The sequence below is a fragment of the Sorex fumeus genome, unplaced genomic scaffold, assembly GCF_029834395.1.
Source record: "Sorex fumeus unplaced genomic scaffold, SorFum_2.1 ptg000146l, whole genome shotgun sequence".
Lineage (NCBI taxonomy): Eukaryota > Metazoa > Chordata > Mammalia > Eulipotyphla > Soricidae > Sorex > Sorex fumeus.
Genome location: NW_026606203.1, coordinates 1,898,587 through 1,909,223, shown reverse-complemented (window position 1 = coordinate 1,909,223; position 10,637 = coordinate 1,898,587). Strand labels below are relative to the sequence as shown.

At 37.2% G+C, this 10,637-nt stretch overlaps 1 pseudogene; it reads left to right on the top strand.

Annotated features, from left to right (window-relative positions):
• The first annotated feature begins 3,585 nt into the window (after positions 1 to 3,585).
• Positions 3,586 to 3,682, top strand: LOC130016140 (uncharacterized; annotated as a pseudogene).
• Positions 3,683 to 10,637: the final 6,955 nt, after the last annotated feature.

Here is a 10,637-nt window from a genome sequence, read left to right as displayed (position 1 = left end):
ACACAGGTGAGTAACATTTTTTTCCTACAGAGAACACAAAAATAGATATGCTGGGTTTTAAAGTTTCATCAGTATTCTGAGGTACAAATGAAGGATATATATTTTTAATGTTTTATTGAATATCTGTGAGATAGACCATTGCAAATCTATTCATAATTTGCTTCCAGTCATACAACGATCCAACATCAGTCCCTCCTCTAGTGTACATTTCCCAAAACCAATATTCCTGGTTCCCTAAAACCATCCCCCAACACCCTACCCCAACCCCCAGTGTGTCTCTATAGCAGGCTTTTTAATTCTTTCTCTCTGTCTCCTTTTTATTTTGTGCATTAAGGGTCTCGTACAGGTACTAAGAGGTCATCATGTTTGTTCAAGGAATTTAGCATTTTTATCAGGAAGGTAAGCCTGGAGTAGCTTTGAGGTATGGAAATGACTGCTGAGGCTTCCGTAAGTACAGGGCAGTGGGTGTGGGATGCCCATCCTGCCCAGAGAAAGCCTGGAGATTTCAGTCACAAAACCCGCATATCCGAATTTTCAGCTGTTATATTTCAGTGAGAGCCATCCTGAGACGATGGAAACCAGAGGAGAGCATGGTGGCGATTTTGGATTGTGGGAGCTAGTGGCTGCACTGGGTTCTGGTTGGGTGGGCACCAAACTAACCTGCCTCCCTCTGATTTACCCTAGTGTCTTCAGCCTTTTGCAGGTCCAAGGTTAACTGTGGCTGTTGATATCTTCCAGATATGTCTATGGGTCTCTGAAACAAGACCAATCCATTAGCTTGTATAGCTGAGCCTGGGATGGTTTGTTAACATGGCTCCCACATATCTTTCGGGAATTTAATTTCTCGGGAAACGTAGTCCTGAGTTGTTGGGAGCCAGCCAGAGGCACAGTGGCCATTTGAGGTTATCGGGAAGCATGAAGACACCATCAGACTGTTGATGCACTCACCTGAGGGTACAGGTTGACTTCCTGCAGGCACTGCACAACCAGACTACAAACATTCATTGAATGAATTAACGAATAATCAACATTTTCAGAATGTGTCTCTTTATTGCATTTTAGAAGGGTAACTTCTAACAGGAAAATAATCTTCATGGTATAATCAAGACCTACAATTTATTCTTAATATATTTAATAAAAGCTACACATTTTGAAATTTATACAAAGAAATTCTTTTAAATTATCTGTCTTTATAATTTACTTGTAAATTACTAAGATATCACTGTTTCTTCCACCGTTCTTAGCATAGAAATTTACAGACAGAATGTGCTAAGTAAAAATTCATTTTGGCACTTCTCTTCAATGTAGTACTGGAAGTACTTGGAAGAGAAAATAGATAAGAAAAAAATATTAAGGGTTTTTCATGTATGAAATTTAGAAATAATCTCTCACTATTCACAGAAGATATCATACTATATTCAGGGAATACTAAAATCTCTACGAAAATCTCCCAGAGACAATAGACATTTATAGTAAAATTGCAGGCTATAAACTCAATACCCAAAAGTCTATGGCTTTTTTATATGCAAGTAATGAGAGAGAAGAAAATGACATGAAAAAGCAATCCCATTCACAATCGTGCCGCAGAAAATCAAGAACCTTGGAATCAGCTTAACTAAAGAGGTAAAGGACCCATACATCAGGAAATTAAAAAAGACAGGAGGAAATGGAAACATATATACTGCATATGGAATGGGAGATTTAACATTGTCAAAATGGCAATTCTCCACGAAGCATTGTAAAAATTCAACTTGATCCTTATAAAGATACCCATGACATTCTTCAAAGAAATTGATCAAGCACTCCTGAAATTCACATGGAACAACAAACGCACACGAATAGCTAAAGCAATTCTTGGGGAAAAGACAATGGAGGCATCACCTTCCCCAACCTCAAATTCTACTACAAACGATAATAATGAGAACAGCATGGTACTGGAACAAAGGCAGAGCTGCAGACCAATGGAAAAGGATTGAATATACTGACACACACCCTCAAATATATAATCATCTAATCTTTGATAAGGGAGCAAGAAATGTGAAGTGGATCAAGAGAGTCCTTCTGAACAAACGGTGCAGAAAAAACTTGACAGATACATGCAAAAAAAAAAAAAAATGGCTCAGACCTCTACCTAACACCATGCACAAAAGTCAGATAAAAATGTTTCAAAGGCCTCAACATCAGACCAGAATCCCTCAGGCTCATTGATGACAAGGTCGGCAAATCCCTCCACAACATTGAAGCTAAAGGTATCTTCAAATATAACACGCCACTTGCCAAGCAACTGGAAACAGAGATAAACAAAGGGAACTATCTTAAATTAAGCAGCTTCTGTACCTCAAAAGAAACAGTGACCAGAAACAAAGACTCCGCCATGCGGGCAAAATACTCACAGAAGCCTACCAGGTTCTCTGAGAGTGAGAACTGGACTATCAGAGTTGCTGTCTTCTAAATAAGATCCAGTCTCTGGATGTTGGCCATTGATGGCATTACATGGATCCAGGAGCAGTTCGTGGTTGTAGCACTTAATTATTAGAAGATGGGGGATTTGGAAGGAGGGGGCACAGTCTTGATCTGAGCAGCCATGGAGTTCTCATCCCCCGGTCCCGCACATTTGGGTTCCTCTTCCAGTTCCTTCATGCAAGAGGCTCCTTCAAGCTTGGGAAGGGTGGTCTTAAGCGTAGCTATGGCTGGTTGCAGAGGTCTTCAGCTGCCGGGGCTCTAATCAGGGCGGTGAGGGAAACTCACCCCCGGCACCTCCAAGGGGCCTCAGTGACGAAAGCCAGGTGCGAGGTCAGGACACTGTCGTTTTAGACATATTTGGAATTAATTTTAGATCGAAAAGTACACATCATTCAAAATACTTATGTGCTTAGCAATAAATTACTACACACTTGTTCAATCACCTCAGAGACCCCACTCTGCTCAGAGAACTAGATTTTTAATTACAGGTCTGTTTTGCCCATGTGTCATGACTGACAATCACTATCAGTAGATATGAAACTCACTACACACAAAGATACACACAGGCTACTTTGAGTCATCTATGTTGTTAATATGAGTTGGCCATTAAACTTCACTGAGACCCTTTGTTCTGTCCTATATAGGAGTCTCATGAGTCTCACCTTCCGTTCAAGTTGAACTTGTAATAAGGTGGAATGAAATCATCAATATGATCCTCACCTCATCCTTCAGGAGAAAAATCCTACATACATTCAAGGTGGTCAAAGTGCAGACAACACCATTCACCTTTTCCTGGAGGTGTACACAGGACTGAGGTGAGAACAGCAAAAGGCTCTATTTTAATGTCCTTAATGAAGGATTCAGGGAACAACATTAAACAAACTCATATACCATCTTCCAAAAGAATTATTTTGTAAAACTGATGCCTAGGGTATGGTAAACGATAATATAGTAAAAACCATATTTTTATTTCTGGGACATTAAAATTCTAAATCTGTTTATTATTCATGCTGCTTTGAAATACATTCCTTGATTAGGAATCATTGTCTGCCATAGGAGTGAGGAAGGACAACACTCAAAGTAATAAGAAGCGAAAAATATGGAAAAATTTACTCCTACTAGGTTTGGTAACACATATACTAAAATTGAAATGATACAATGATGAGCATGGTCCTTGCACAGAGATAACATGCAAACTTGTAAAGCATTCCATATTTTTGTTGCAAGAAGAATTAACAAGTATACTTTAAGCTAAGACAATCCCCACAAGTACAAAAATTATACATAAAGAGAGCACAAATCCCCAAAACAACAATCTCTCTCAATGTCAATGGATGAAATGTGCCAATTCAGAGGCACAGAATAGGAAGATGAATTAGAAAATTGAACCCAACATTCTGCTGCCTGCAAGAAACATGTCTGAACAATCAAAGCACCCATGGGCTAAAAGTAAAAGGCTGGGAAACAAGTTTTCAAGAAAATATCACCTCCGCAAAGCTGGAGTGGCCATACTAGTATCAGACCACATGGACTTCAAGCTAAAGGTTATCAGAGACAGTGAATGTCATTTCTTAATGATCATGGGATATGTACATCAGAAAAAACTCACCCTCCTCAATGTATATGATCCTAATGACAGACCAGCAAAATACTTTAAAACAACTTCTAATAGACATATAGAAAAACATTGATAGTAACACAATACTAGTAGGAGATTTCAACACTTCTTTGTCACTTCTCGATAGATCAAACAGACTGAAGCTCAGCAAGGAAATATTTTCTTTAAGGGAAGTAATGAACAACCGTTGGCTTAGGGAAGAAATCAAAGAGGAAATTAAAAATTTCCATAAACAAATGAGAATGAGGACACGAGCTACCAGAACTTGTGGGACACAGCAAAAGCAGTGTTAAGAGGAAAGATTATAGCTCTGCCAGAATTCATCAGGAAGAAAGAAAGGGCCTACCTGAATAAATTAGAGCTCAAGATTTTGGAAAATAACCAATAAAAGTAGTCCAAACTAGGCTGGAGGAAGGAAATAATAAAACTTGTACCAGACATCAATGAGCTAGAATCCCAAAATACAATCCAGAAGACCAATAAGAACAAAAACTGGTTCTTTGAGAAAATAAATAAGATCATTAAACCATGAGAAACCTCTCAAAGAAACAAAGAGAAAGAATTCTAATAAATTGAATCAGAAATGCAAAGGGGGGTATCCTAATAGAAAGTACAGAAATCCATAGGATCATCAGAGATTATTTTGAGAATCTTTGTAGCAGGAAATGAGAGAATCTTAAATAAATTGATAAATTATTGGATTCGAATTACCTCCCAAGGCTGAACTAAGAAGATTTGGAATAACTGAACCTATCACTAACAAGGAAATTGAAATGATGGTCAAAATTATACCCCCAAACAGAATCCAGGGCCCAGATGGATTCAATAGTGAACTATTTCAAACCTTTCAAGAGGAACTGCTTCCAACATTTTTAAGATTTTCCAGGAAATTGAAGAAACAGAAATACTCCCAAATAGTTTCTATGAGGCAAAGGTCACCCTAATACTCAAATCGACAGAGACACCACAAAAAAAGAAAATTGCAGACCTATTTCCTTTGTGAATACAGATACAAAAATTTTCAAGAAAATACCAGCAAAGAGAATCTAGAAACTCAACAAAAGATCACACACTATGACCAAGTAGGTTTAGCTTGGGGATGCAAGGATGGCTTAACATTCTCTAGTCAATCAACAGAATACACCATCTCAATAAAATAAAGATAAAAGTCATATGATCATATCAATAGATGTAGATAAAGCATTTGATGAGATCCAGCACCCATTCATGATGAAAAACTCTCAACAAAATGGGAGTTGAAAGTACTTTCCTCAATATAGTCAAAGCAAATTACCACAAACCCACAGCAAGTAATATTCTCAACGGGGAAAAACCAAAGGCTTGGAGCAGAAATCAATGAAATAGAATTCCAGAATACAATCAGGCATAAAACAAGTTACCCACTCTCACCACTCCTATTCAACATAGTACTTGAAGTACTTGCCATATGATTTCGTTAAAAAAAAAGATATCAAGGGCATCCATATAAAAAAGGAAGAACTCAAGCTTTTACTATTTAGAGATAACATGATACTATACTTAGAAAATCCCAAAGAATCTCCAAAAAAGCTCCTGGGAACAATAGATTTGTTTAGTAAAGTAGCATATTACAAAATCAATATCTGGTACGCCATGGCTTTCCCATATATTAATAATGAAAGAGAAAAAAAGAGATAGAGAAAAACAATCCCATTCACAATAATACCTCAGAAAATCGAGTATATTGGAATCAACTAAAAAGGTTAAGGAACTATACCAAAAAAAAAAAAAACCCTACAATACACTACTTCCCGAAATAATAGAGTATATGAGGAAATGGAATCACATCCCATGCTCATGGATTGAGAGGTTTAACACTGTCAAAATGGCAATACACCCCAAAGCTATATAAAGATTTAATGCACTTTCTAAAAGGATACCCATAACATTTTTCAAATAAATAGATTAAACACTCTTGAAACTCATACACAACCATAAACTCCCATGAAGAGCTAAAGCAATCTTTGGTAAAAAGAAGAAGGGAACACCTTCCCCAAATTCAATTCCTACTACAAAGTTGTAGTCATCCAAATACCATGATATTCAGATAAAGACAGGCCTCAGATCAATGGAATATAGTCAAATATCTTGACGCTGGCCCTCAGATTATTATTACCTAATCTTTCATAAATGCTCAAGAAATATGAAGTTGAGTTAGGAAGTCTCTTCAGCAACTGGTGCTCGGAAAACTGGACAGCAACATGCAAAAAAAATGAACTCAGACCTCTTTATAGTGCCAGGCACAAAGTCAGATCAAATGTCTTAAAGACCTCACTATCATACCTGAATTCTTAAGATATATGGAGAAAAATGTGGGAAGATCCCTTCATGACATTAAAGCTAAGGGAAACAAAAAAGCAAGCAAGCAAGAAAGAAAGAAAGAAAAAAGTTAAAAATTAGAAAATAATGCTGTTTGCAATGCTAAGGATCAATCCCAGATCATCATTTTCTTGCGTTTTTGGGTCACACGTGGCGATGCACAGTGGTTACTCCTGGCTCTGCACTCAGGAATTACTCCTCATGGTGCTTGGGGGTAACATACAGGATGCTGGGAATCTAACCTGGGTATGCCGTGTGCAAGGCAAATGCCCTACCTGCTGAACTATCGCTCCAGATCCCCCCCTCCCCATAATTCATCATCTTGAGGGCCTGAGATTTTTACCTTCGATTTAGAAACTTCATCTTTAATTGACACAGTAAATCGAAACCACAGAACCATTGAATGGCATGTTATAATGGTAGCAGCCATGAGCAAACTTTGATAACCCATAAGTTGTCATGAATGAATTCTGTCTCAGAGGCTTCACTTCTGAGGATACCTGTCACTACCTCCTTTCTGTTACGTATCCCAGGATCAGAATCTACATCAGGCCATCAGTAGAAATTGTCCACCCGAAAGCTAGCCTTCCACTGGGATCAGAATCCTTGATCCATGTAACTTGTAATTTTTCATTCATGATTTGTTGACCTTGTTTCAGGTGGAGGCATCCAGAGCATAAACTCAGCTTTCCCGTTGTTTCCACAGGAAATCCAAATACCTAAGAATGTTATCATTTCTGACGCCACTGTTACAGATTTTTTGGAATCCCACGGTAAGATACTATCATTAATGTTATAATATTACTGTTCTCCATAGTTCGGATCTCCCCAAAGAACTCTCTACCCACCTCATTCCAACTGCAGACTCCAGTTTATCATGCTCCTGAAAGTACTTCTAATAGTTTCACTCAGGTTCTCCCCTAAAGTGCACAAGTAAAGTTCATGCCACTCCAAGTACTTATTCCTAAACTACCAGAGTGGGCTTGGTCCTCAAGCTTTTGTTCTCATAAGAAGAAATACCGTGCTTCCTTTCTCTATGTCTCTCTTTGCTTGCTTTGTTAAATGACTGTTCTCGCTTGAACAAATATTCCATTCCACCCTACACCTGTTTCACAAGTTTCTGAGTGTTTTTCAGTAAAATCTATTTAGCTTCACTAAACTAAAAATTTTAAAACACCAGAGCATTGTTAAAACCAATATTTGTATCTTTTAAACCACAAATTTTGAAAATGAAAGGTGGTAAAGCAATGGAATACTACTCAGTTGTATGAAGTGAAATCTTCTTATTATTTGTTTATAAAATGGATTACATGAGGAAATTATGTTTAGTGACATAAACCAGGCAGAGAAAGATAGGCATCATACAAGTTCATGCATATGTGGCATATGGAGAAAACAAATTAAAAGAATAAAATGAGACAGACAAACGTCTAAAACATTATTTATATTCTATGATTTATAATTCAACTAACAATGGTTTCTCATACACATAATTCCAACATGACACTCTCTCCTCATTCTCTCAAAGAATAAACCCTCCCTCTCCCCCAATCCCCCATAATCCCTCACTCTCAATCCCCTGACTCATTTCTGTGGATCAGTTCTCCCCTTACATTGCTCTTGAACCTTTGTTTCTACCTTGCTGTGTGTCTCTACATCCCACATATGAGAAAAATCTCTCTGTATCTGTTCATTTCCTTAAGGCTAACTTTACATGCATGATATCCTCTAGTTTCATCCAATGTTGAAAATTGCATAATTTTGATCTTTTCAAAGCAATAAAAACAAACTTTAGAACTATGAGACTATTTAGTTACCAGATCGAAAAGTATAATCAAAGTGGAAAAACTGAACTATGGTGAATGACAGAGTAGGCCTTTCAGTAGTGAGTGTAATATGATACATGCACGTTGATTCTGCATAATCCTAAAATTTATGAAATTCTATAATGTAATTCTATAAGGTAATTTTACATAATCAAAAAAGTATTTAAATAATTTACATTTATCTATGATTTTGACGTATCTTTTGTGTCAAACTATCAGAAATAAAAAGAATGTGAGATAGAGATATGGTGTATCACTATACTTTTAAACAAGAGAAGCGCTAAAAATTTCTGTGTCTTGATGAACTCTCATATAAATTGACTCCAAAATCAAATTAATATACTCAAGGAAAAATAAAAGTCAACCAATTTAATCTTTTTCCTTCACTCAGGTTCCCATCTGCTGATCTCTCGCAGACAAAAAAAATATTTAATTTATTTTTTTAAAAATTTTTATTAGTGAAACACCATGATGTACAGTTGTACATTTACAAATTTTTGTGCTTGGGTTTTGATTATACAAAGATCAAATGCCCATTCCTCCGCCAGTACCCATTTTTCACCACCATGGATTCCAGTATCACTCCCACACCAATCCCCCCCATGCTACCCTGCCTCTGTGGCAGGGCATTCCCTTTTGTTCTCTCTCTCCTTTCGGGTGTTGTGGTCTGCAAAAGAGGCATTGAGTGTCATTCATGTTCAGTACATAGTCAGAATTTTTATTTTCAAAGGATTTCTTGGTGGAGGATTGGCATTCTTTGCTAGAAACCAACTTCTTTTCTTCTGCTTTTTTTTTTCTAGAAAATATATATTTATATTTTCTAGAAAATATATATTTCTAGAAAATATATATTTATACTAAGACTGATTAGTCATGGCACCAAATTGACAAATGTCCCTGTTTTTACTTCAGTACTCTTTCCTGATTATCACAAATTATTAGCAGTGGATAGAAAAAAAGTAGCCCAAAATTCGTGGGGGAAAGGGAAATGTTTATGCTTACCATAGTTTGGAAAATCCCTGTCACTAGTATAGTGACATTCATCTAAATTTGTAAACAAAATGATTAAGAAGAGGTAAACCATGACTGCCACTTCAAGGAAGAACGGGTCTTCAGCAAATATCCATGGTTTCAGAAGGATGGCTCTGGCTTGGATAGGGGGCATGAGAGCTGTGAGCTACCGGCAGTTAACAAATGCTCTGAGGCTATGTGGTAACACTGCTGAGTAATGTGGAAAGCCATGATTAGGTAGGGTCATGGGGGAGAATGGAATGAGGACAAGAAAACAGAGAAACAGGACAAGATGATAGATTCCTTTGTATAAAAGTTTTCATCTCTAATGTATTAATCTGTGAATAAGAGAACCAACTTTTTATCATTTTCCTGGCAATATATTATCCTTACATAGTGCTTCAGGAAAAAAACGCTTCCCTTGTTAGTTATTATAGCCTGAATATCTGTGAGGTCTTTGAACACTTTCTATATATACAGTGCTGATGACTGAAACCAATCTCACTATTTAAGTATCTAAACTGCAATGTTCTCACCATTTAACTCACTAATCTCTGATGGCTCCAAATCTTCTTAGATCAGCTTTCATCTCTTCCATGATATCCAGGCTTCTCTTCCCAACTGTCAAATCTCCCTTTCTTTCTCCCTCTCTCTACCAACTATGGTCTCCCTGCCAAAATTTGCTAAGACAAGCTTTCTTGAAATATAGACGTAAGTTGACTTCTCTTTTTTTAAAAATTTAGGCAATTTTGATTTTCAAAATCATTTATAATGGAGATTTGTCATACAATATTTCAATTCTAATTACACCACCAGTGTCTGCATCCTTCCACCAACAGATTACCCATTTCTCCCTGCATTCCCACCGATTTCCTTGACAAACACATTTTGAAGTTTTACTATTGTACTTTGGGTTCCATACTTACAGTAGTGTTGGCATTGGTAGTTAAGACATACACCTCAACTTTTTCATGCTGGCCTTCCTGGATCAATGCCCACTGACACCATGTAGGGGAAATATATAAGAACAAATCATTAAGCTCCACATTTTTCAAATAATCTTTAAACAATTCTAATCGAAAAGAAAATAGTGAGAACTGGAGGAGACAACCTCTTGACTGCCTGCAAAGTCTTTTCATTTTTCCACATTACAACAGAAGTAATCAGTGAAGGAGGTCTGTCATCACGCAAGTTAGGTGACCCTGCTGAGGTGTGGTCAACAGGGTGTTTTGTGCTCTTCTCTCCTTCCACCAGAAGTCCCAACCCTATGATTTTTGTCTCTTCAGTCCGCATAAAATGGAAAAAGTTTTACCACACAGACATCCATGTAATGAGCCCAGCCAAGGTGATAAAAATAAATT